Source organism: Erythrolamprus reginae, chromosome 8, assembly GCF_031021105.1.
Source record: "Erythrolamprus reginae isolate rEryReg1 chromosome 8, rEryReg1.hap1, whole genome shotgun sequence".
NCBI lineage: Eukaryota > Metazoa > Chordata > Lepidosauria > Squamata > Dipsadidae > Erythrolamprus > Erythrolamprus reginae.
Window position 1 is genome coordinate 49,219,366 of NC_091957.1, and position 24,551 is coordinate 49,243,916.

Here is a 24,551-nt window from a genome sequence, read left to right on the forward strand (position 1 = left end):
TATAATTGAGATATAGTCTTCCATCTACAAGGAATATTTTAAAGAATAACTTTAGATGCTCCTTCAGTCAGAGAAAATGGTCTTTCTGAAGATCCCAGAGACAGTTTTATCTCCTTCGCCAGCCCCTAGGGTTTTCTTGCTGATTTTCGTTTGGATTTGTTGAACTTTTATTACAATTTTGCACCAACGGAAGCCCAGCAGTTGGAAGCCAACTTAATTATGAACAGGCGAAAAAAATGTAAATGTTATGCACAGTTGCAAACCTTTGTGGCATGTGCTGAGAACAGAAATTATTTAACACCCATTTTTTTCCCTTCCAGTAAATATTTGCTCAAATAGGGTAATTACATCTCAAAGAGGATGATTTTGTTTTCAACAAAAGGTGTCTGCAGAAAGTATTTAAGCAAGTAATACGCTGCTTTTCCAGTAATGAAACTTTGAATAAATATGCAAGTTGTGTATAAGAGAAGTGGAGAGTTAATAATGAATATCCAATGTATTAAAATCTATTCTTTTGAAGAAAAAAAAAAGAATTTGAAAATAATTGAGTGTTTAATATGAGAGGGTGGGTGGGGGGAGAAGCAAGCTGTCTCCACTCTGTTTATCCCTTGTGTTGTAGTCCTATTTTAGAGTTAATTATGGGAAGATAATAAAACAACTGAGGAATTAAAATGCATTCTATAGGGTTTTATTTTTCCTGTCTAAAAATGTCACAATGTGGAACGTAACTTCACTTTCCAATTGTGGATCAAAATTTAGAAAAATAGTAGAAAACCACAACTGAACATTTAACGATTACTACAGCTTTCTCTTCTTTTCTTTTCTTTTCTTTTCTTTTCTTTTCTTTTCTTTTCTTTCTTTCCTTTCCTTTCCTTTCCTTTTCTTTATTATATCCAAGTGGTATTTCTCAGAGGTTTGTTTGCAAAAAGCCATTGGAATGTGGTTTTTGCTTGAAAATGTTTTGCTTCTCTTCAAAGCTTTCTTAGTTCTACCATGGTGTCTGTTCATTTTACAAAGAACTGAAGAAGCTTCTTGGCTGAAAAGTGAAACATCTTAAAAAGAAAAACCCAAGAAAGTCCAGTTGTCCATTGGAAAAAAGCACTTCTGGGACAGAAGAGGGTTTCTCCCGGTTCGGACCAGTTTGCTCGAACTTTTAGCAACCCGCGGGTAACACCACAATGATGTTACAGAACCAATTTAGTTGGTGCTGGTCCATGAGTGCTGCCATCTTTGTTTAAATATTTTTGCTTTTTTTTTTTAGAATGTTCTTTGGGGGGGGGATTTTTCCCCAGTTTTTTTCTTCTACACATGCGCAGAAGCTGGATTTCTGGAACTGCAGGAAGTCGCCGTCTTGTTTTGGGTTTTTTTGGGTGGGGGGGGGAAGGGAGTCCCCAATCTTTTTTTCTGGAATTTTTTCTGGGTTTTTTTTCCTTCTGTACATGTGCACAAACTGAGTTTCAGACCCCGTGCATGCTGTCACCATCTTGTTTTGGCCTTTTTGGGGGGTGGGGGGTGTTCTGAATTCTGGTAGAACTTCAGTTACATGGGGAATAATGCTTACTGAATGCAGGATTTCATAAACAAAAATCTTTATTCTCCTCTCCTCCGTATTCAAAATGCATTACAGACAGTCACATTCCTCTCTCTTTTATGTTTAGCAATTAGAGCACACCAACATTCCTCCATGCCTCCTCCTTTATCTTAAGATTTATGTCTATACAGTGTAGTTCAAAAGCACCAGGAATAGCTGTGAAATAACAAAGAATAAGCTAACTCACTCTGGAGCCAAAACGGCACATGTCCATGATGGATTTACAACAGGGGGGAGTCCCAAGTTTCTTTTCTGGAATTTTTTCTTGTTTTTTTTTCCTTCTGTACATGTGCAGAAACCAAGTTTCAGGCCCTGTGCATGCTGTCGCCATCTCGTTTTGGCCTTTTTTTTGTGGGTGTGAGTGTGTTAATTTTTGTCATTTTTTTTCTGGAATTTTTCCTCGGGCTTTTCCCCCCCTGCATTTGTGCAGAAGCTGAGTTTTTGGCATTGTGCGTGTGGTCACCATTAGTGTTCGGGTTCGGCAAGTTTGGACAAACTTTACACAAAATTCGGCCGAACCCAAACCAAACCCGAACCTGAACCAGAACGGGGAATCCCTCCCTCAAAGAGATTCCAGGGGGCTGAGTTTTGACATCACCGGCAGGTTGCTAAGGACGCCAAGGTGAGCACTTCCTGGATTCCATGGGAGGGATTCCCCAGCTCCTTCAAAGGGAGGTCTTCACGTAAAAAATAAAAATTGTTATTTTTATGAAAAAGGACACCGCAGCGGCACTGCAAGCAAAGGACGATCCTTTTACATAAAAATAAACAAAGTTCGGGGTCGTGTTCAGCGTTCGGAGCTTTGACGTCACTAGCAGGTTGCTAAGGACGCCAAGGTGATCACTTCCTGGATTCCATGGAATCCAGGAAGTGATCACCTTGGCGTCCTTAGCCACCTGCCAGTGACGTCAAAGCTCCGAACACCGAACACGACCCCAAACTTTGCCTGAAGTTTGAAAAAAAATCAGGTTCGTATTCGGCATACCGAACACCGCAAAATTCGGTATGGATCCAAATTGTGCGCGTTCAGTTTGTCCATCACTAGTCACTATATATATTTTTTTAGATGGGAGGGGTTGGGGGGGATTTTTTGCCACTGTGCATATGCATGTGCAGAGAACATGTGCTTGCCCAAGAGGCACGTCCATGCAGCGAGGTAAGTTAATACCCACCCCTGGGTGACAATCTCCATAAACATCTTTTGAAAGTCTTGGAAGGTTAAATTGGAGAAGGAGACCAGCCATAATTGGCAATGCAGGCTTGCTCAATAGCTCCATAATATTTCTTTTAAAGACTTAGTACTTTTATATGATTATGTCTCGTATCTGGCAACTTTAAAAAGTCGAAATGTAAATGGTTTGATGGGAAAAATTGAAATTAGCTGAGATAGCCAGATACTTGTTGGAGCGGAGAAAAAAGAAATATGTAAAGAAATTTTAATTCACCATCTTTCAAAGTGTTTTCAGCCAAAATCTTATCAATTATCTTATTTTTCTCCCCCAGAAACTAATCATAGATTATGCAAATTATCTGCTTTGAATTTTATTGTATATCTGAATCATCAAACGAACAGCTTTAACATGGAATATTCCTTTGCAATAATATCTTAACTTAAATAACAGCTCGAAGAACACCAGTAACTGCTAAGGTGCATATGTGGTTTGCTGCATCTCAACCTGCAAATTATTATTATTTAATTATTGAAAACCTAAAACATAGAACACAAAACATAAACTAACAAACCATAATAACCACAAAATCTAGCAAACTAATATGAATTTCAAATTTACATTTCTGTCTCTACGATATCTTTTTTTTAAAAAAAATCTTTTTTTCTTTTCTATCCAACTGTATATACTTTCCCCCATATGGTATAATGTTCTTTATCTTGTTTATTTTGTAATTCTAAAATAAATTTGCTTAATTTGGTGCACTCATTTTGCTAATCACCATCTTGTTATTTGGTATGTTTTCTTTTTCCCAGTTTTGCGCAAAAGCCAACCTGTGCTATTAAATAATAATCTTCTTTTCTATTCTTTTCTGGAAATTATTGCCCTGGTTATTATCCATTTATCAAATTCTTTGAGAGACACAAAACAGCCGTATATAAATGGCCATCACCATGAAGCAAAATGGATGACTTCTGAACTCAGCCAAATCCCCATGTATTCAATTGCTTGAGCATTTTTCTTTCTTCTCCTCCATAAATAAGTGACAGGTCTTGTTCTGAGAAATCCATAAATCAGAGATTACACATAGGGTACTGATGGCCACATAAGGGGTCAACCTACCTTCTCCTTCAGCAGCTCCAGGGCTTTTGCTGTCCCTATCTCGAAATAGGAGGTGAATCTAGAAAGGAATAATAAATAAAAAATGAACCAAGCCATGCAGAGGCACCAAGAGTGAGTCGTATAGATTTTCCTGAGAAATTTTGGCAATTCTGAATTAGTTCTCTGCTAAGTATCACATCAGATACTGTGTACAATTAGTACAGCTCCCCCCAAGGATGTGGAATTCTAACTCTAATTCTAATTCTAACATTCCAACATTCTAATATCCTAATCCTAATTGTTAAGATCGTGCAGAATGCAGCTGCGAGAGCAATCATGGGCTTTCCCAAATATGCCCATGTTACACCAACACTCCGCAGTCTGCATTGGTTGCTGATCAGTTTCCGGTCACAATTCAAAGTGTTGGTTATGACCTATAAAGCCCTTCATGGCACCGGACCAGACTATCTCAGGGACCGCCTTCTGCTGCACGAATCCCAGTGACCAGTTAGGTCCAACAGAGTGGGCCTTCCCCGGGTCCCGTCAACTGAACAATGCCACTTGGCCGGACCCGGGGGAAGAGCCTTCTCTGTGGCAGCCCCGGCCCTCTGGAACCAACTCCCCCCAGAGATTAGAATTGCCCCCACCCTCCTTGCCTTTCGTAAGCTGCTTAAAACCCACCTCTGCCGCCAGGCATGGGGGAACTGAGATACTCTTTCCCCCTACAATTTTATGCATGGTATATCTGTATGTATGCTTGGTTTTTATAATAATGGGTTTTTAACTGTTTTTAGTATTGGATTATTATTATATGCTGTTTTATTACTGTTGTTAGCCGCCCCGAGTCTGCGGAGAGGGGCGGCATACAAATCAAATAAGTAAGTAAGTAAGTAAGTAAGTAAGTAAGTAAGTAAGTAAGTAAGTAAGTAAGTAAGTAAGTAAGTAAGTAAGTAATAAAGTCCTAAATCAGTTGAGTCTTAAAGCAGTATCCCAAAATCAGAACTGATCCCTCCCATGGGATCTCACTAACAAGTGCAACTTTACTACCTCTTTTCTTCTACTGCAGATAGTTTCATTGTCTTTGTTGCTTTCTTTAACCTATCTTTGGTGCGTGAAATCCCAGAATGGCCATTGTTGACTTATCAGCAATATCCTTTTGTTGAAAAAGTAGGTCTCTTGCCACAGCTCTCTTTTTTTCCAAGGATTCAATTTGTGCTTTCTCGTTTCGGACTTCCAAGCTCAGTCGTTTGATGCAGCAGCACAAATAAGGTTCTTCAGAAAAGAAAAAATAAGACGTTAAGAGACTTCCAGCACAAAAGCAGTTGATCAGTGGATATTGAGGGGATGAAACTGGAGGGAGGGAAACTTCACTGTGAATTCTCTTATACGCCAATCTTGCTGAAAGCGAGGGAACATAACTTCTTAATCGAGTGTCTGTTGGAGCATAGTTCTGTGGTTGGTCTTCATGTAAGTTGGTCCATACTGGAGCAAATCCAGTAAACTGAAGACATTGGTCCATCAATTCCCATTAATGGATTTCTTCTGCTGCACCCATCTCTATTTATTGATGATTGTAAACTTACAATGCATAAATATTGTTCTGCCGGCGTGTCTCAACTGCCCGTAATTACAGGGTAATTATTCCAGGAAGACACACACCACCCGATAAAAGGAAAACCCAAAAGTTTTTATAAACAGAAAAAAGGAAACAGCTCCCTTTTTAAATGTCAAAGGGATTTTTCTGGTACACACAAGGCACAGGTTAAATGCAGTCCAATTGCTCACCCAATAACTGGGAAACTGAGTCCAATTCTAAAGTCCAGAGAGTCCACACACAATCCTGAACAGCAAAAACCATGATCTTGATGAGACAATGAATCAAATAAGCTGCCATGAGGCTAAAACACCAGGTTGCACTTTTATCTGTAGCACTAATTACAGCAGCCCCACCCAACCACAGGTGGCCTCATTTTCTCTTGTAATAATCCTTCAGTTGTTGTCTCCTATGCATCACTCTATGCACTCCTTCTGAGTTCAATAAAATGAAGACCCAGATTGTTTGGGGCAATACAGTGACTGTAAACGGCTTAGAGAGGTTGTAAAGCATTGTGAAGTGATATATAAGCCTAAGTGCTATTGCTATTTCTATATCCTGTCAAGAAAACCTAAACGAATTAGATAATTTAGAATTATTTTATATAATTTGCTTATTAAATTTACATGCCACCAGTCTCACTTTCCAAAGCGACTTTACAGGAGGAAGACTTCACTCTGCCTTTATTCTGTCAACAGTAAATTAAATGTATGAATTTATGCCATCCCTATTTTAGTAACTTCGAACTTCAGAGTTGCTGTAATGTCCGGCATTTGTAATATATTGGAAATAGATGTATGAATATTTATGCATCATTAATTTATCAAATCATCAATAAATAGAGATTGATGCAGAAGAAGGTATCCATAAATGGGAATCCTGCAAATATTGATTCCCAATATACATCTTTAGTTCCCTTTTTCCTCCACCTACATCCCAATTGTTTTTCTACAACTAAATCAGCATGCATTCAACATTTAAAAGTCTTTCAAAGCAATTTGGGATGATTTGGAATATGTTTTTGGAAGTCAGCCTTGATCCGGTACTGATTATCCATTTAAATTAATATAATTCAACTTGAATGCTAGTTTTGATTTTCTTAGTAATCAATCGAACTTAGCAATTCAGTTCTCTTGTTCAGTAAATTGATTTGATCTCCAAATGCAAATTATGTCTGTATGCTTTTTTTCCCTATGCCCCAGGGAGGAAGAGTAAGATTGCTAGGAGTAGACAGATAGTTTTTATATTTATATTTTTATATTTTAGTGTCCTGTGTTTTCTGTTGTTTGAAACATAGAAACATAGAAGATTGACGGCAGAAAAAGACCTCATGGTCCATCTAGTCTGCCCTTAGATTTCTGTCCTTGGAGGAGAAATATAGGATGTTCCATGGGAAGTTGAGTTTGGATTTTTTTATATATAATATAGTTTTTTATTAATTTATAATATGACATACAAAGAAAATACAAAAGTAAATATTAGGGAAATTAGAAAAGCAAAAAAGGAAAGCGGATAGCAAAAAGAGGAAAGAAAAAAAAAGGCATTTACTTCCAATTCCTTTCGGTGCAGTAAAATAAGGCATTAATATCCACCCTCAACTTTTTTACCTTTTTATAATAATATAAATTAGGCATTTCTAGAACAATAAATCTATCATCTTCTGCCTCATGTATCCCAGGGTCAGTCAGGTCCCACAGAGTTTATTTATTTTTGTTTGTTTGTTTGTTTTGTCAAGTACGTATTGGTGGTATACAAAGATATAATAATATTTATATACATGATACTAGTAATAGAGAAACATTATGACAGGGGACGGAAGGCACGCCCCTTACTGACCTCATAGGAATCGGAAGAGGTCAAGAGTGGATAGTCTAAGGGTATATTTTGAGGGTTTAGGTGATGATACTACAGAGTCTGGTAGTGAGTTCAATGCATCAACTACTCAGTTACTAAAGTCGTATTTTTCCATACATGAGTTTAGAACGCTTTACTTTAAGTTTGTATCTGTTGTGTTCTCATGTGTTGTTGTGGTTGAAGCTGAAGTAGTCATCGACAGGAAGGACATTGTAGCAGATTATTTTATGTGCCTTATTTTTAATTTTTATTTTATGATTTTTATGATTTTATTGGCCTTCTCCAGGTCCGGTCAGCAAGCCTATGCCTTCTAGCAGGGCCTAGGAGAAAAGCCTTCTCTGTGGCGGCCCCGACCCTTTGGAGTCAACTCCCCCTGGAGATTCATAGCCCCCCACCCTCCCAGTCTTCTGTAAGGCCAAATGTACCTCTGCTGACAGGCCTGGGGCCAGTAAAATTTTAACATCTACCCTGGCCTGTGATTGACTATGACAGGATGAATGTGGATATTTGGTTTTTAAATGAATTGGGGTTTTAGAATATAGATTAATTACATTTTATATGTTTTTAGTTTTGAGGTTTTAGAGTATTTTAATATTAGATTTCATGTATGCTTTGTGTGTTGCAAGTTTCAAGAGAAGAGCGGCATAGAAATATAATGAATGAATGAATGAATGAATGAATATCTAATTTGTAAAACCCAAAATCAAAGTTTTATTTTTTCCCCAATTCAAGCACAAAATCCAGAAGTGGTTTTCAAGTTGAAATAAGGGTATTTGTGGTCTTTTTTCTTTTTCTTTAATCAATTTAGCCATCGCTGCTAACTCCATCAAGGAATCAATCAATCAATCAATCAATCAATCTATCTATCTATCTATCTATCTATCTATCTATCTATCTATCGATCAGATTTGTATGCCGCCCCTCTCCGTAGACTCGGGGCGGCAAACAACAAAAATAAAACAATATAAACAAATCCAATAATTTAAGTTAATTTAAAATCCCCAATTTAAGAAAGCAATCATACCTACAGACATACCATGCATAAATTTTATAAGCCTAGAGGGAAGGGAATGTCTCAATTCCACCATGCCTGATGACAGAGGTGGGTTTTAAGGAGCTTACGAAAGGCAAGGAGGGTGGGGGCAACTCTGATATCTGGGGGGAGTTGGTTCCAAAGGGTCGGGGTCGCCACAGAGAAGGCTGTTCCCCTGGGTCCCGCCAAACGACATTGTTTAGTTGATGGGACCCGGAGAAGGCCATCTCTGTGGGACCTAACTGGTCGCTGGGATTCGTGCGGCAGAAGGCAGTCCCGGAGATATTCTGGTCCGATGCCATGAAAGGCTTTATAGGTCATAACCAACACTTTGAATTGTGACCAGAAACTGATCGGCAACCAATGCAGACTGCGGAGTGTTGGTGTAACATGGGCATATTTAGGAAAGCCCATGATCACTCTCGCAGCTGCATTCTGCACGATCTGAAGTTTCCGAACACTTTTCAAAGGTAGCCCCATGTAGAGAGCATTACAGTAGTCGAGCCTCGAGGTGATGAGGGCATGAGTGCGGTGACTCAGTGGCTAAGACACTGAACTTGTTGATCAGAAGGTCGGCAGTTCAGCGGTTCGAACCCCTAGTGCTGCATAATGGAGTGAGCTCCTATTACTTGTTTCAGTTTCTGCCAAGCTAGCTAAGAGGGTTTAGTGTGAACTCATAAATTGAATTTCTGAAGTCTAGCTAGGTGCCTTCCACCTAATTCAATTTGAGTTGTAACATCCCCTGATCACCTGCAGCTCTCCAATACTTTAGAGGATTTTTTTTTCAGTCCCAAAAAGTTTATTTCTTTGTAACTGGAGATAACACAGTAGGAATCAGTTACATACAAAATGTTCTACCAATGTTCTTTATCTTGAGAAACACTGAGAACATTTTCAGACACCTTGGTAATGCTTTAAAAAAAATTCTCTCTCTGTTCGTTACTAAGGGGAAAATCAATCTGCAAAGACATATGAAATATTGTGTTACTAATAAAATGGAATTAGACACTAATAGAAGAATGTTCTTTTGTGATCAAAGAGGCTAATTTGCAGGGATGATAATATATGGATATCTTCTGATTGTCTACCTTGGATATTACTTAGGGTGGAATGAAGTCTCTGGTCTTTTTGTAATAAGGAAGGGAGAATAAAGCATATGCATTGAGTTATAAATTACCCATTTGCGTGATTTTGTCATTTTCTCTTGTGTAATTAGATTTACCCATATGTCTTTTAGCAAGGACATGTTCTCATACTTTGGGAGGTCTCTACGCTTTCTCATCTGCTTCATGATTATTATTGCTCTGCTTTCGTTTGAACATCTTCGACCTCATATGCAGACATGTCTACCCCAAACACACATAGCTAAACCTCCACACTTACCCTGTGGGTGGGCAAGGTGGATTGCACACTGTAAAAACTGCAAGGACAAGAGCTCATGGAGGATGAGTCAGCTGCTTGAAGTGATGGAGAGGGATCTTTGCAAGTTACAAAGACGTGCCTTGTTAATATATATCACATCACCATTAATAATGGCTCATAATGAAGAAATATTCACTGTGCAAATGTTCAGGGTTCCCTAATAGCAACAGCTGCTTCTTCTTCTTCTTCTTCTTCTTCTTCTTCTTCTTCTTCTTCTTCTTCTTCTTCTTCTTCTTCTTCTTCTTCTTCTTCTTCCTCTTCCCCCTTCTTCTCCTCCTCCTCCTCCTCCTCCTTCTTCCTCCTTCCTCCTTCTTCCTTCTTTCTTCTTCCTTCCTCCTCCTCCTCCTCCTCCTCCTTCTTCTTCTTCCTCCTTCTTCCTTCTTCCTTCTTCCTTCTTCCTGCTTCCTTCTTCTCCTCCTCCACCTCCTCCTCCTCCTTCTTTTCCTTTTAGATTGTAATTTTAAATTTAATTAGATTTGCCATTGTACTGTATTGTTATATATCATATGCTGTTAGCCTCCCTGAGTCCTCAGAGAAGGGTGGCATACAAATCAAACAATCAATCAATCAAACAAACAAACAAACAAACAAACAAACTTGAATCTCTTTTTAAAAGTTTTACTAGTTCCCTCCAAGCTTCAGAGTGCTGTCTGGGATCCTAAGCTGCAAACATCCATTTAAAAATGGGTGGCACGAAGACTCAGGGAAGGTGACATTTATGAAGAAAAATCCCTGGTGTCTCAAAGCATCCTATGGTACTACTGAATGGTGTGAACGGCACTAGGAAGTCTCTTGTTGCCTCCAAATCTGTTTTTCCCTGTTGTCCCCTGGAGCAGTTGAGAATAAAGGTTGTTGGGGTTTTTTTTAATCTTCTGCATGACAACCCCTTAGATTTCAAAATAACTATCAATTTATTGTGTGTGTGTTTGTTTGTGTTTTGCTACTGTTCTTCTTTTTGGTTTTATTGTGCTTGTTTATTTATCAGATTGCTATCCTGCCTTATTGCTGATGGCCTCGGGGCAACACTGCAATAACAAAATCAAAACAAAATATAGACCTCTATGGCAACCGTACCCACCTTGAAAATAACAGAGCAAAACAAACGAGCAAAACAAACATACGACGAGACCAGCTGGTTTAAAAAATAACCCAAAACAGCGAAGGCATCATTAAATCGCAAAAGGTAATTTAAAGTCTTGGGCATCACTAAAAACCATAAATGCACCAGAGAACAACATTGCTGTGGCCTAGAGCATAAGGACTCATAATAAAGATAGCAGGCATGCAGCTTTAGGGAGAGTTTTCAATGTTTGAGAGCCACCACTGGAAAGCTCTCTTACCTGCCAATTGACAAAAAATCTAATGGAAAGCTGGATTATATATGATGGCTCATCACACCACCCACCACACCCACCCACCAGTATTTATAGAGGGAAGGCAGCTCAGGTCTCGATGTGTTTGCCCTAGAACAGGGACAGAAGCACCAGCCTGAAGATGACAAGTGGGACCTCGTCGAAACATCGCCAGAAATATATATACAGTGGTACCTCATCTTACGAACGCCTCTTCTAATGAACTTTTCAAGATACGAACCCGGTGTTTAAGATTTTTTTGCCTCTTCTTCCGAACTATTTTCACCTTACGAACCCAAGCAGCTGCTGCTGGGATGAAGGGGTTTCTTTTTCCCCCTTTTTTGAAGAAAGAAAAGGGAGGGACAGCTTGGAGGAGTAAAGATTTTGCATGCTTGCAAAAGCACTGAAACGGTGTCTTTTTAAGAAAGAAAAGGGAGGGGCAGCTTGGAGGAGTAAAGATTTTGCATGCTTGCAAAGGCACTGAAACTGTGTCTTTTGAAAAAAGAAAAGGGAGGAGCGCCCCCCTTGCCTTTCTTCCTTCCTTCCCACTCACCCTTTAGCCTAGCCTTGCTTCTTCCACCCGCCCCCTTTAGCTGCTCCTCCCTGCCCTCTGTTCACCTCCCTTCTAAAGTTTGGGATTTTCCTGAAGGATTTGCACGCATTATTTGCTTTTACATTGATTCCTATGGGAAACATTGTTTCATCTTACGAACTTTTCACCTTACGAACCTCCTCCTGGAACCAATTAAGTTCGTATGATGAGGTACCACTGTATAATTTTATTGATTTAAAAAATATTTACATGCTAATATCTTCGGGTATGATATAATTGAACCGGAAAAGGTGCAAAAAAGGACAACAAGCATGATCAAGGAAATGGAGCCCCTCACTTGTAAAACCAGGTTGCAACGCCTTGTTCTCTTCAGCCTTGAAAGGCGGCGTTTAAGGGGTGACTTGATTAAAGTGTATAAAATCATGCATGGGATGGAAAAGGTGGATAGAGAAAATTTCTTCTCTCTATCACACAATACTAGGATGAGGGGGCACTCTCTAAAACACATAGGTAAGAAAGTGAGGACAAATAAAGGGAAATATTTCTTCACCCAGAGGGTCGTTGGTTTATGGAACTCACTTCCAGAAGAGGTTGTGAGAGCTGTCAGCCTTGATAGCTTCAAGGCAGGATTAGACAGATTCATGGACGCCAAGTGTATCAGTGGTTATTGAAACGGATGTCCATGTGCCGCCTCTATGTTGGTTGAGGCAGGCAGGATTCCCTTGGGTACCATTTGTTGGGGGTCAGGGGAAAGGGAGGGTCTTGCCTTTTCTTTCTGCTCAAGATCGACTACCGTAACGCTCTCTACATGGGGCTACCTTTGAAGAGTGTTCGGAAACTTCAGATCGTGCAGAATGCAACTGCGAGAGCAATCATGGGCTTTCCTATATATGCCCATGTTACTCCAACACTCCGCAGTCTACATTGATTGCCGATCAGTTTCCAGTCACAATTCAAAACGTTGGTCATCACCTATAAAGCCCTTCATGGCACCGGACCAGGGTATCTACGAGACTGCCTTCTGCCGCACGAATCCGAGCGACCGGTTAGGTCCCACAGAGTTGGTCTCCTCCGGGTCCCGTCAACTAAACAATGTCATTTGGTGGGACCCAGAGGAAGAGCCTTCTCTGTGGCGGCTCTGACCCTCTGGAATCAGTTCCCTCCGGAGATTAGAACCACCCACACCCTCCTTGCCTTTCGTAAACTCCTTAAAACCCACCTCTGTCGTCAAGCATGGGGGAACTGAAACATCTCCCCCTGCCTATGTAGTTTTATGTGTATGATATGACTGTATGTATGTTTTTTATTTATTGGGGTTTCTTGTTTTTTAGACTTTTTAAATATATTATTGTTATTTTTAGAGTGTAACTGTTAGATTTGTCATTATATATTGTTTTTATCATTGCTGTAAGCTGCCCCGAGTCTACGGAGAGGGGCCGCATACAAATCTAATAAATAATAAAAAATAATAATAATAATAAAGATCCCCATGGACAATTGGTGGGCCACTGTGTGACACAGAATGCTGGACTCGATGGGCTTTGGCCTGATTCAGCATTATAGGTTATCACCTATAAAGCCCTACATAGCTTAGGGCCTGTCTATTTATGGGACTATACAGATTGTTAACTCAAAATAAATAAATAAAATAAATAATGACAAAACAAAATAAATAATGACAAAATAAATATAAATAAATAAAGATTGTTACAGTTATCCTTTTTTTGCACAGTATAAACTTACTAAACCCCCAAATTTGGAATGTAGACAGTTCTCAATTCACAAACTGCGTACAGAAATAAACCCTAACAAAGACATTCTTACTTGAGCACAAACAAGATTTTCTTATTGATTTTAGACTTTGCCATTTTAAAATAATGAATTGATCATATATTTTTTTTCTTTTTAAATATCTGCATGACATTTTAAAAAATACTCGTGCCACCAGAGCACGACAACGAAACAAATCAGTGCCCTTGATATGATAAATTCTTGTTGCTTTCCCTGTTATAAATCTGGACTGAAGCTTTAATTGATGCAGAACATTGGGGCTAAATAAAATATAATGAAAACATTGATAGGGCTGGTTAGGCAGAGGTTATTTGCATTCCTTCTAAAATATTAATTGACCTGGCAGGAGGCCTGGCAAAATTTGAGAAGAGGGAGGGAGATAAAAAGTGGAAAAAAATGAGTTTGGAAATGTTCAGTGGCAGATGTGGCTGTAAGAAATAGCTTCTACTGGAAAGCGATGTGAATTTTTTCCTTGCCTGACATGCTAATCAATGCCTTCAAAAACCTGGCTTCTTCATAACACTAAAAGTTCTCAGCCTCCTGGGACAAATATATAATCTAATGAAGATGTATTAGGACACTCTATAGTAAAAAAAAAGGAGAAGAAGAGAATTTTAGTATAATATAGAGACATATATATTAATTGTGACAGATTTTACGCTGAGATTTTAGCCTCTGAATATAGTAGAGATTGGTTCCCAACATTATACAAAGCAGCAAAAGTCACTTGGTGCCCTCTAGATGTTTTGGATTACAACGTCTATAAATCTGTGCTTTGGTCAATCAATCAATCAATCAACTTTATTACATTCATTGACTAATTCAAAAAAGGAAAGGAAAAAAAAAACCCAGGGAAAGTCTGAAGCAGCATATATCCCATGCCTGTTTAACATTCTACAATGGTTTTCCTCTACTGATACAAAGAACTGTTTGTATCAACAACTGTTAGTTGTTGATGACAACAACTGTTAGTTTATCTGGTGCCGCAACAAAACTGAATTCTTGGATCGAGAAGTGAATGTTTATTTATGTATTTGGATTTATATGCCTCCCAACTCCCAAAGGACTCTGGGCAGCTTACCACTAGATACACATAAAATATAATATAAAACCCTCTAGAAACAGTTCAAAACAATTTAAAACCAGCAATTAACAATTAAAACAGTTTAAAAAAACCAAAAACCATTCATATCTTGATAATTGAAAACACTTGGTTTTACTCTTGAAAGAGTGCATAGTACAGCAACAAAGATGATTAGAGGACTGGAGCAGGGGTGAAATCATCTTGTTTCGGCCCAGTTCAGGTGAGTAGATAGTGGTTGCAGTGGCTGGTTTGGAGAACCAGTTCTGTCCAACTGCCCTGACATCATCACTTTCTGTTTTTCAGAGAGAAAGAGAGAGAGTGAGAGAGAAAGAGAAAGAGAGAGGGGGGAGGGAGGAAGGAAGGAAGGAAGAATGCACATGCACCAAGCCACACCAATCAAACCACACCACGCCTACCAAGCCTGTCAGAAATAAATTCATTTCTGAAGGTAATATCACAATGCAAGTAAATGGTTTGTAAACATGGGAGAAATTGATGTAAGCCATAATCAGCATGTAATCATGGGTTTGCTAATTGTACTGTAACCTGATTGGTTGTATCCTATTTTAAGGAGGAACACCATTACATGGGTGTGGTTTGATGCAGAATGGTTTGTTATAGAGTGATTTGTAATTTAGTGGTTAGTGCTTAGTGGTTGCAGTGGTGGATATTATAAGAGTTATTTATTCACTCATTCACTCATTCACTCACTCACTCATTCATTTATTTATTTGCTTTTTTAGAAACATAGAAACATAGAAGACTGACGGCAGAAAAAGACCTCATGGTCCATCTAGTCTGCCCTTATACTATTTCCTGTATTTTATCTTAGGATGGATCTATGTTTATCCCAGGCATGTTTAAATTCAGTTACTGTGGATTTTCCAAGCATGTGTGCTGGAAGTTTGTTCCAAGGATCTACTACTCAAATAATATTTTCTCACGTTGCTTTTGATCTTTCCCCCAACTAACTTCAGATTGTGTCCCCTTGTTCTTGTGTTCACTTTCCTATTAAAAACACTTCCCTCTTGGACCTTATTTAACCCTTTAAGATATTTAAATGTTTCGATCATGTCCCCCCTTTTCCTTCTGTCCTCCAGACTATACAGATTGAGTTCATGAAGTCTTTCTTGATATGTTTTATGCTTAAGACCTTCCACCATTCTTGTAGCCCGTCTTTGGACCCGTTCAATTTTGTCAATATCTTTTTGTAGGTGAGGTCTCCGGAACTGAACACAGTATTCCAAATGTGGTCTCACCAGCACTCTATATAGCGGGATCACAATCTCCCTCTTCCTGCTTGTTATACCTCTAGCTATGCAGCCAGGCATCCTACTTGCTTTCCCTACTGCCTGACTGCCACCCTTCTCCCTAGACTCAGGGCGGCTTACAACATGTTAGCAATAGCACTTTTTAAAACAGAGCCAGCCTATTGCTCCCACAATCCAGGTCCTCACTTTACCCACCTCGGAAGGATGGAAGGCTGAGTCAACCTTGAAAGTATTTGTATGTTATATGAAAGTATTATGATAGTTATATGAAAGTATTGTATGATAGTTTATTTAGAGAAGCAGTTTGATAAAAGAGAAGTAAAATATATTTTTTTTTTACAAGAAAGCCTGCTGCTGTGTTTTTTTGAAGACTTCAATTAGGTAAAGTGGTTAACAGTGGCTACTTGGTGGGTTAACGTCCATGTGCAGAAAACTCTACTTGCCCAACAGGTTATGGCCCCAGTGGCTATGCCCAACAAAGCCAAGCCCACAGAACCAGTATTTTAAAAATGTGGATTTCACCACTGCCTTTTAAATATGGTAGATAGCATTTGAAAAGTTGATTTGAGATGGGAAGGTTTGGGAAGGTTTCCTTTCAGCAGGGCTGCCCTGGCTTTCTATCTTCATCTTTTTAAAGTCTGAAGTTGCATTTTTTTAAAAAAGGAACTGCCAGAAGATATTAAATAAAGCTTTTTTTGCGGTCGGTCACAGTCTTAGGAACCAATGGGATTAGAATCTAAATCCTATGAAAGATGCCAAGGTACCTTCTTTGAATTCTGCATTACTGCAGAATTAGTGGGTTTTCTTCCAGAAACACCATGTAATATCAATTCAAGACACTTTTATTTTATCATTTAGAAGACATCCCAGCATCGTGTATTATTATCGTTACAAAAATTGAGTCGCGTTTCACGAGGAAGAGTTGATTAGGTTGACAAAGGGAAGAGTTGGATTCATCGTGAACCATATTATAAGACCATGTAGACTATATATCTATAACCGGGTTATAAACCATATGGGCTATTAAGATTTTTATTAATATTGATTGTTTCCTCATTGCTTATTTGACCCCTATGGCAATCATTAAGTGTTGTACCTCATGATTCTTGACAAATGTATATTTTTCTTAAAAAGCACACTTTGGTACATGTGCACCAAAGACAAATTCCTTGTGTGTCCAATCACCCTTGGCCAATAAAGAATTGTATTGCATTGTATTGTATTGTATTGTACTGTACTATTCTATTCTATTCTATTCTACTCTACTCTATTCTATTCTACTCTATTCTATTCTATTGTATAGTCACATAATCCTTAAAATTATTATTTTGTTTTTAAAAAAGAGACAACATTCCCGTAAATTTCAATAAGCAAGAAAGAAAGCAAGGGAGATAAGGAAGGAAGGAGAGAAGGAAGGAAGGAGAGAGGAACGAAACAACGAAGCACATAAATTGGATTACAGATATCAATATCTGTTTCCACAAATCTATTTTGGAACAGATCACTAATGTTTTGGCTCCTAGTAGTGGCTGATGGGTCATCCAGTCAGTTTATATATTTATTAGATGTATTTCCCCCCCAAATGTGATGTATTAATTTTGAATGGGAGCAAGATCTAGTCCAAATCTGAAGATACTCAGCCAAACACATGTTATTACTGCAGATACCTGTGAACAAATTTGACTGGCAAAATATTTTGGCATGTGCTGATGTTACAGCTGCTCTACTTATTGATTTTATAACAGCTCTGTTATTAGGTGGTTTACAGGGTCTCTGGTTGACAGTTCATTTCTTGTAATTATTTATCCATAATATCTTCACAGCCATTCTCACTACTCTTCCAGTTTTTGACAAATAATTTAATTATCATATTATTATTATCATCATCATTGACAATTCCTTAAATAAAAGGGAAATTGGGTTACATTGGAAAATTCTGGGAAGTGTTTATTTTTATTTATTTATTGTGTCAAGCATAACAGATATAGGTATAAACATGGATAATAATAATGATAATAATGATAACAACAACAACAATAACAACAAACAAACAAAACAACAACAACAATACTAATAATAATAATAATAATAATAATAATAATAATAATAATAATAGTAATAATAATAATAGTAATAGTAATAATTTATTAGATTAGTATGCCACCCCTCTCCGAAGACTCAGGGCACTATTTATTGAATACTTAATAGTTTTTAATTGTCCTTCCTTCTCTTTGTCCTTCCTTCTCTTTGTCCTTTGTCCTTCCTATCATCCTTAATTACTTTTAAAATAGGAAATAATTAAATAGCATGTTTTAACCCATGAATGCTTTAATCATTTTAATCATTATCTAGAACTGAACTTTTATAGCAACTCAAGAAAATTGAGCTACTTGCCTAATCTGTTATCATACAGAAACTTGTGGGTTCAGTACAAAACCTTAAAATGTTACTGTGCTCCTCAACAAATAATGCTCTCTATCATTTGTCCTTTTTTGTGACTCTTCAAATAATGTGACTTAATCAAGTGAAAAAGAATCCAAGCACCTATTTGAAAACCTATCTTGGTTGGTAAGCCACTCCCACCCAGTCACATGACCTTTAAGCCACCCCTGGTCGCATGATTTTCAAGCCACTCCCACATGGTCACATGGCCGCAAGCGACTCCTACAAAGCCACACTCATGAAATAAGCCACACCCACAGTGTGGTAGTAAACATTTTGGCAGCCCATCACTGATATCATGGTAACACTACTCTGTCTCTTTTTTCCTGTAAAACATTTCCAGGCGTGAAAAACAAGGGGGTGACTTATTTTGGGATCTGGACAGAAGAAATACGTGGTGTCTGCTTTTGCAACACAAAAGCACATTTTTTGACCTTTGTTATGAGTGGATCCATGAATGAAATCTACATTAAAAAAATAAAAAGAAAAATGTATGAAACCTAATTAAACAAGAGAAAATTAATATGTGGACTCCTTGGTGCTTTCCAAGTTGGTGACTGTGCTCGCAAGACATTGCATTACCTAACTAGATAGTGTTGTGGTTCCGTCTGAGGCCCCTCCGGGAACGGCTGACCTTCTGTCGGTTTCCAGCTCAGAGGGAGAGGCTGATGAACAGGAGGTGCAGACAGACGAGGAGGAGGAATCCCAGGCTGAAGAAGAGGGAGGACAGCCAGAGTCCCACCAGGGGGAGCTCTCCCCAGCAAGCAGCCTGGATTCCTTAGAGGAAAGTGCACAAGCCATAATTGATCTGCGACAACGAAGAGCTACTCAGAGACGGAATCAATTGGCTAAATACTTTCAGCATTAAAGTGGCAACAGCTGGGTTTGGGTGTGGTGCTCTTGGGAAAGGCTAAAAGGCAGACCCACCCTTCCTGGCTTGTGGAGTTTTATCTTTGAGAGTCGTGGGACCTGACTGTGAACTTTGGCGTCTTGGAATCCTGGTTTGTGCCTTTGACTATTGAAACCTTGGGGGGGGGGGGGTGCCAGCAAGAAGCTTGCTGTATTGTCTGGACATCAGGACCCTGCTGTACCGTATTATATCCTGTCTGTTGGGAAGAACAGGTTTTCCTCTGTGCTTATTTTTTCCAGTTATAAAATACTTTTGGCTTTTACCAGAGTGTCTGGCTGTTTTTTCCAGTTGGTGTTGAGGTCTGGGGGAACCCAGACAGAACAGATAGTATCATCATGCTGTCTGAGTGTGAGATATGAGGACCCAGATTGTTTTTTGGCCGGGGCAATATGCGGACTCTGTAAACCGCTTAAGGAGGGCTGTAAAGGCACTATGAAGCGGTATATAAGTGTAAGTGATATTGCTAGTGCTATGCTCCCTGTTCATATACATTTCGGGGTATATAAACAGTCAGGGTGGCACAATGATTAGAGTACAGCACTTCAGGCTACTTCAGCTAACTGCTAGCTGTAGTTCCAATCTCACCACCAGTTCAAAGTTGACTCAAGTTTCAAGTTTCAAGTTTTATTGGATTTATATGCCACCCCTCTCCAAAAACTTGGGGCGGCTAACAGCAATCATAAACAGTATACAATAATAATCCAATACTAAAAGTGAATTAAAACCCCCTAAATATACAAAACCAAACATACATACAAACATACCATGCATACAATTGTAACGGCCTAGGGGGAGAAGAAATCTTAATTCCCCCATGCCTGGCTGCAGAGGTGGGTTTTAAGTAGCTTACGAAAGGCAAGGAGGGTGGGGGCAATTCTAATCTCTAGGGGGAGTTGGTTCCAGAGGGCCTGGGCCACCACAGAGAAGGCTCTTCCCCTGGGTCCCGCCAAGTGGCATTGTTTAGTTGACGGGACCCAGAGAAGACCCACTCTGTGGGACCTAACTGGCCACTGGGATTCGTGCGGCAGAAGGCGGTCCCTGAGGTAATCTGGTCCGGTGCCATGAAGGGCTTTATAGGTCATAACCAACACTTTGAATTGTGACCAGAAACTGATTGGCAACCAATGCAGATTGCGGAGTGTTGGTGTGACATGGGCATATTTAGAGAAGCCCATGATTGCTCTCGCAGCTGCATTGTGCGCGATCTGAAGTTTCCGAACACTTTTCAAAGGTAGCCCCATGTAGAGAGCGTTACAATAGTCGAGCTTTGAGGTGATGAGGGCATGAGTGACTGTGAGCAGTGACTCCCGGTCCAAATAGGGTCGCAACTGGTGCACCAGGCGAACCTGGGCGAACGCCCCCCTCGCCACAGCTGAAAGATGTTTCTCTAATGTGAGCTGTGGATCGAGGAGGACGCCCAAGTTGCGAACCCTCTCTGAGGGGGTCAATGATTCTCCCCCCAGGGTAATGGACAGACAGATGGAATTTTCCTTGGGAGGCAAGACCCACAGCCACTCCGTCTTGTCTGGGTTGAGTTTGAGTTTGTTGACACCCATCCAGGCCCCAACATTCTCCAGGCACCGGCACATCACTTCTACTGCTTCGCTGACTGGACATGGACTGGACTCAGCTTTCCATACTTCCAAACTGGGTAAAATGGGGACCTAGATTGTTGGGGGCAAGAGGCTGATTCTGTAAACTGCTTAGAGAGGGCTGTAAAAGCACTATGAAGCAATATATAAGCCTAAATGCTATTGCTATTGCTATAAACTAGTTTAAATGCTTTATATACTGTGTATAAACTTTTATAAACTTTGTAAGTTTTACTTACTTACGATAAATAGCATTTATAAATAGGTAAAACTAGTAGGCATCTTTTAAAAACCAACAGATTGCTTTTCTGTTTCTTGCAATGTTTCCTCCCCCTGCCGCCAGTTCATTTCTAGAAGTGAAAATGGAGTAGTTTTTTCTTTTTAAGGTTTGCATTTAAATGTGTATATTTCTCCCCCTTTTTGTTGTTGTTGCTGTTTCGTCTTTGTTTTGAGCTGAAGACAAACCGCAATTCGGTCATGCCTGAATTTTTTTTTATTCCCTCAAATGCTAGTCTTCATTTAAATAATGGTAAATAGTGATGAAAATCGCATACAAAAATTGGTTAGCCTGGGAGGATGGGAGCAGCCCAAATGCTTGCATATTTGCGTAGGTTTTTTAAAACTTATTTTTTTAAAAAAACTCTGGAACTGATCTGGAAAAGGGATCAATTTGAGATTGAAATGTTTAAGAAACAGAAAGTGAAGGTGACAGATTGCCCTTCATTATCCAAGAGGCTTTCTATAATGAGCAAGTTTTGTCGTGTATAATCAGAAAAAAATATAGTAACAGATCATGGAACAGAATGCCAGGATTTGCTGCATAATATGTATCTTAAAATGAGTTGTGTATGTTTTTTGTAGACTTTTTTTATTTTTTACCTCCTCTCTCATCTCCCTCCACTGCGGGTTTCCTCTCTTCTCGTTCTTCCTTTTGTCTGCAAAATGTGAACTATACCTTTTCCACCCAGCGACGCCTGTCTGTTAGAAGTGATTACATGAGTAAACTTCTCTGTGGTGTATTTAATAATGATGCGTCGGATTCTGCTTGCAATTCACCGGAATGATTTCTGTCCCGAGCTAAGCTCCTTAAAATTTACATCTCTCTTTCTCTTCCACAAAGTGTCAGTGAGCCTTCGCAGCTAGGCACATTGTGCCGTGCTAAATTAAATTTTGCTTTTCAGCATGAAGTTAATTGGCGCTTACTGACACTAAAGACCAATTGCGGTCGTGATTCCTGTTGTGGTGTTAGTTTCCTATCAGGCTTCCAGAGAGGGAGAGAATTTGCAATTCATTTTGCAATTGGTGTAGGCCATTTTATGCAGCCTTCTCCTGTAGAGCTGCACTTAAACCAGGAGGAGGAAGAAGAGGCGTAGGAGGAGGAGGATGAAGAGGAGGAGGAGGAGGAGGAGGTGGTGGTGGGTGGAGAAAAAGATCAATTAACAAGGCGAAGATGGAGGAAAGGAAGGAGGAAGAGTGGAAGGGAGAAAAAGGTGGAGGAGGAGGAAGGAAAGGGAAGAGCTGGAGGAAGGGATAAGAGAAGAAGAAGAAGAAGGAGGAGGAGGAGGAGGAGGAGAACAAGAACAACAAGAACAAGAACAAGAAGAAGAGCAAGAAGAAGAGCAAGAACAAGAAGAACAAGAACAAGAACAACAAGAACAACAACAACAACAACAACAAGAACAAGAACAAGAACAAGAAGAAGAGCAAGAAGAAGAGCAAGAACAAGAAGAACAACAACAACAACAACAACAACAACAACAAGAAAAAGAACAAGAACAAGAACAAGAAGAACAACAAGAAGAAGAACAAGAAGAACAAGAACAAAAACAAGAACAAGAAGGAGGAGGAGGAGGAAGAAGCAGGAGGAAGAGGGAAGAGGAGAAGTAAGGGAAGGGAAGAGGAGAGGAAAGGAGAAGAGAGAAGAAAGGAAGATGAGGAGGAAGGGAAAAGAGAAAGAGGAGAAAAGAGGGAAATGACAAGAAAGAGGGGAAATGAGGAAGAGGAGGAAGAGAAGGAGGAGGGGGAGGAGTAAGAGGAGGACTGTTATATTTTTCTTATAAGTCGCATCTCTGCCCCTGTTGTTAGCATGGTCACCTCGAATTAGTATTCCACTCCAAAATAAGGGAAATGAGACAGCTAAGTGCCTCTGTACCAGTGATAAACAATAATGATGTATATGACCTCTTGTAGACCTACTCTTGGGAATGCTTAGACACTTGTCATTACTGTAATTTGCTGACTAAGTACCAATATAATATTTAGAAGGGAGTTAATTTGTACTGTCACATCAGAGATCTACACGTGGCCGGAATGTTCAATCGGTTGCCACTGAGAAATGTAGTGGAAATTCAGTTTGCCTGGAGCACATTGCTCCATTTTTTCAATGTCACTCATTGGCCGGGGGTGGCGTTTCCTACTGCGGGCGTTCCGGTATTGTTGTGGTTCAGTCTGGGACCCCTCCGGGAATGGCTGACCTTCTGTCGGTTTCCAGCTCAGAGGGAGAGGCTGAGGAACAGGAGGTGCAGACTGACGAGGAAGAGGAATCCCAGGCTGAAGAAGAAGGACAGCCAGAGTCCCACCAGGGGGAGCTCTCCCCAGCAAGCAGCCTGGATTCCTTAGGGGAAAATGCTCAAGACATCATAGATATGCGACAAAGGAGAGCTAATCAGAGACGGACTCAATTGGCTAAGTATTTCCAGCATTAGAGGTCACAGCTGGGTTTGGGTGTGGTGCTCTTGGGAAAGGATAAAAGGCGGACCCACCCTTCCTGGCTTGTGGAGTTTTATCTTGGAGATTCGTGAGACCTGTCTGTGAACTTTGGTGGCTTACAATCCTGGTTTGTGCCTTGGACTATTGAAACCTTGGGGGGGGGGGGGTGCCAGCAAGAAGCTTGTGGTATTGACTGGACATCAGGACCCTGCTGTAACGTATTATAGCCTGTCTGTTGTGAAGACAGGTTTTCCTTTGTGCTTATTTTTTCCAGCTATAAAATACTTTTGGCTTTTACCAGAGTGTCTGGCTGTTTTTTCAGTTGGTGTTGAGGTCTGGGAAAACCCAGACAGAACAGGTATCAGCCACGCTGATGACACAATTTAGACGCGACAGCTCTGGTGCCATCTATCCCCATCCGTGGACGCTGCCATCTCTCTTTTTTTGTAGTGTTTCGGCTTGAAATTTCCTTCTGCACATGCGCAGAAGTACAATCGCACGGCAAGACCTGCCCCTGAAATTTACACCCAAATCACCTTCCCTACCGGTTTGGAAGTGGGCGGTTTTTGTCATGTGTGTGTACTTTTTCACCCTCTACATGCAGAGGGTTTAAAAAAGAAAATGGCGGCATCCAGGAAGGTGAGTCTCACGCTGCCGCCGCTAGTGGTTCTCCAAAAAACCCCGCACTTCCAGTAGGCCCGTTGGACTGTTTTTTGCCAGCCTCCCAAAACCTGGAGAGAGCAAAAAAAACCGCTGCCAAACTGGCAAACCGTAAGTTCAGAAATTATTATTATTTATTAGATTTGTATGCCGCCCCTCTCCGAAGACTCGGGGCGGCTCACAACAATAGTAAAAGACCATAATAGTAAAACAAATCTAATATTAAAAGATATATATATATATATATATATATATATATATATATATGTATATGTATATGTATATGTATATGTATATGTATATGTATATGTATATGTATATGTATATGTATATGTATATGTATATGTATATGTATATGTATATGTATATGTATATGTATATGTATATGTATATGTATATGTATATGTATATGTATATGTATAT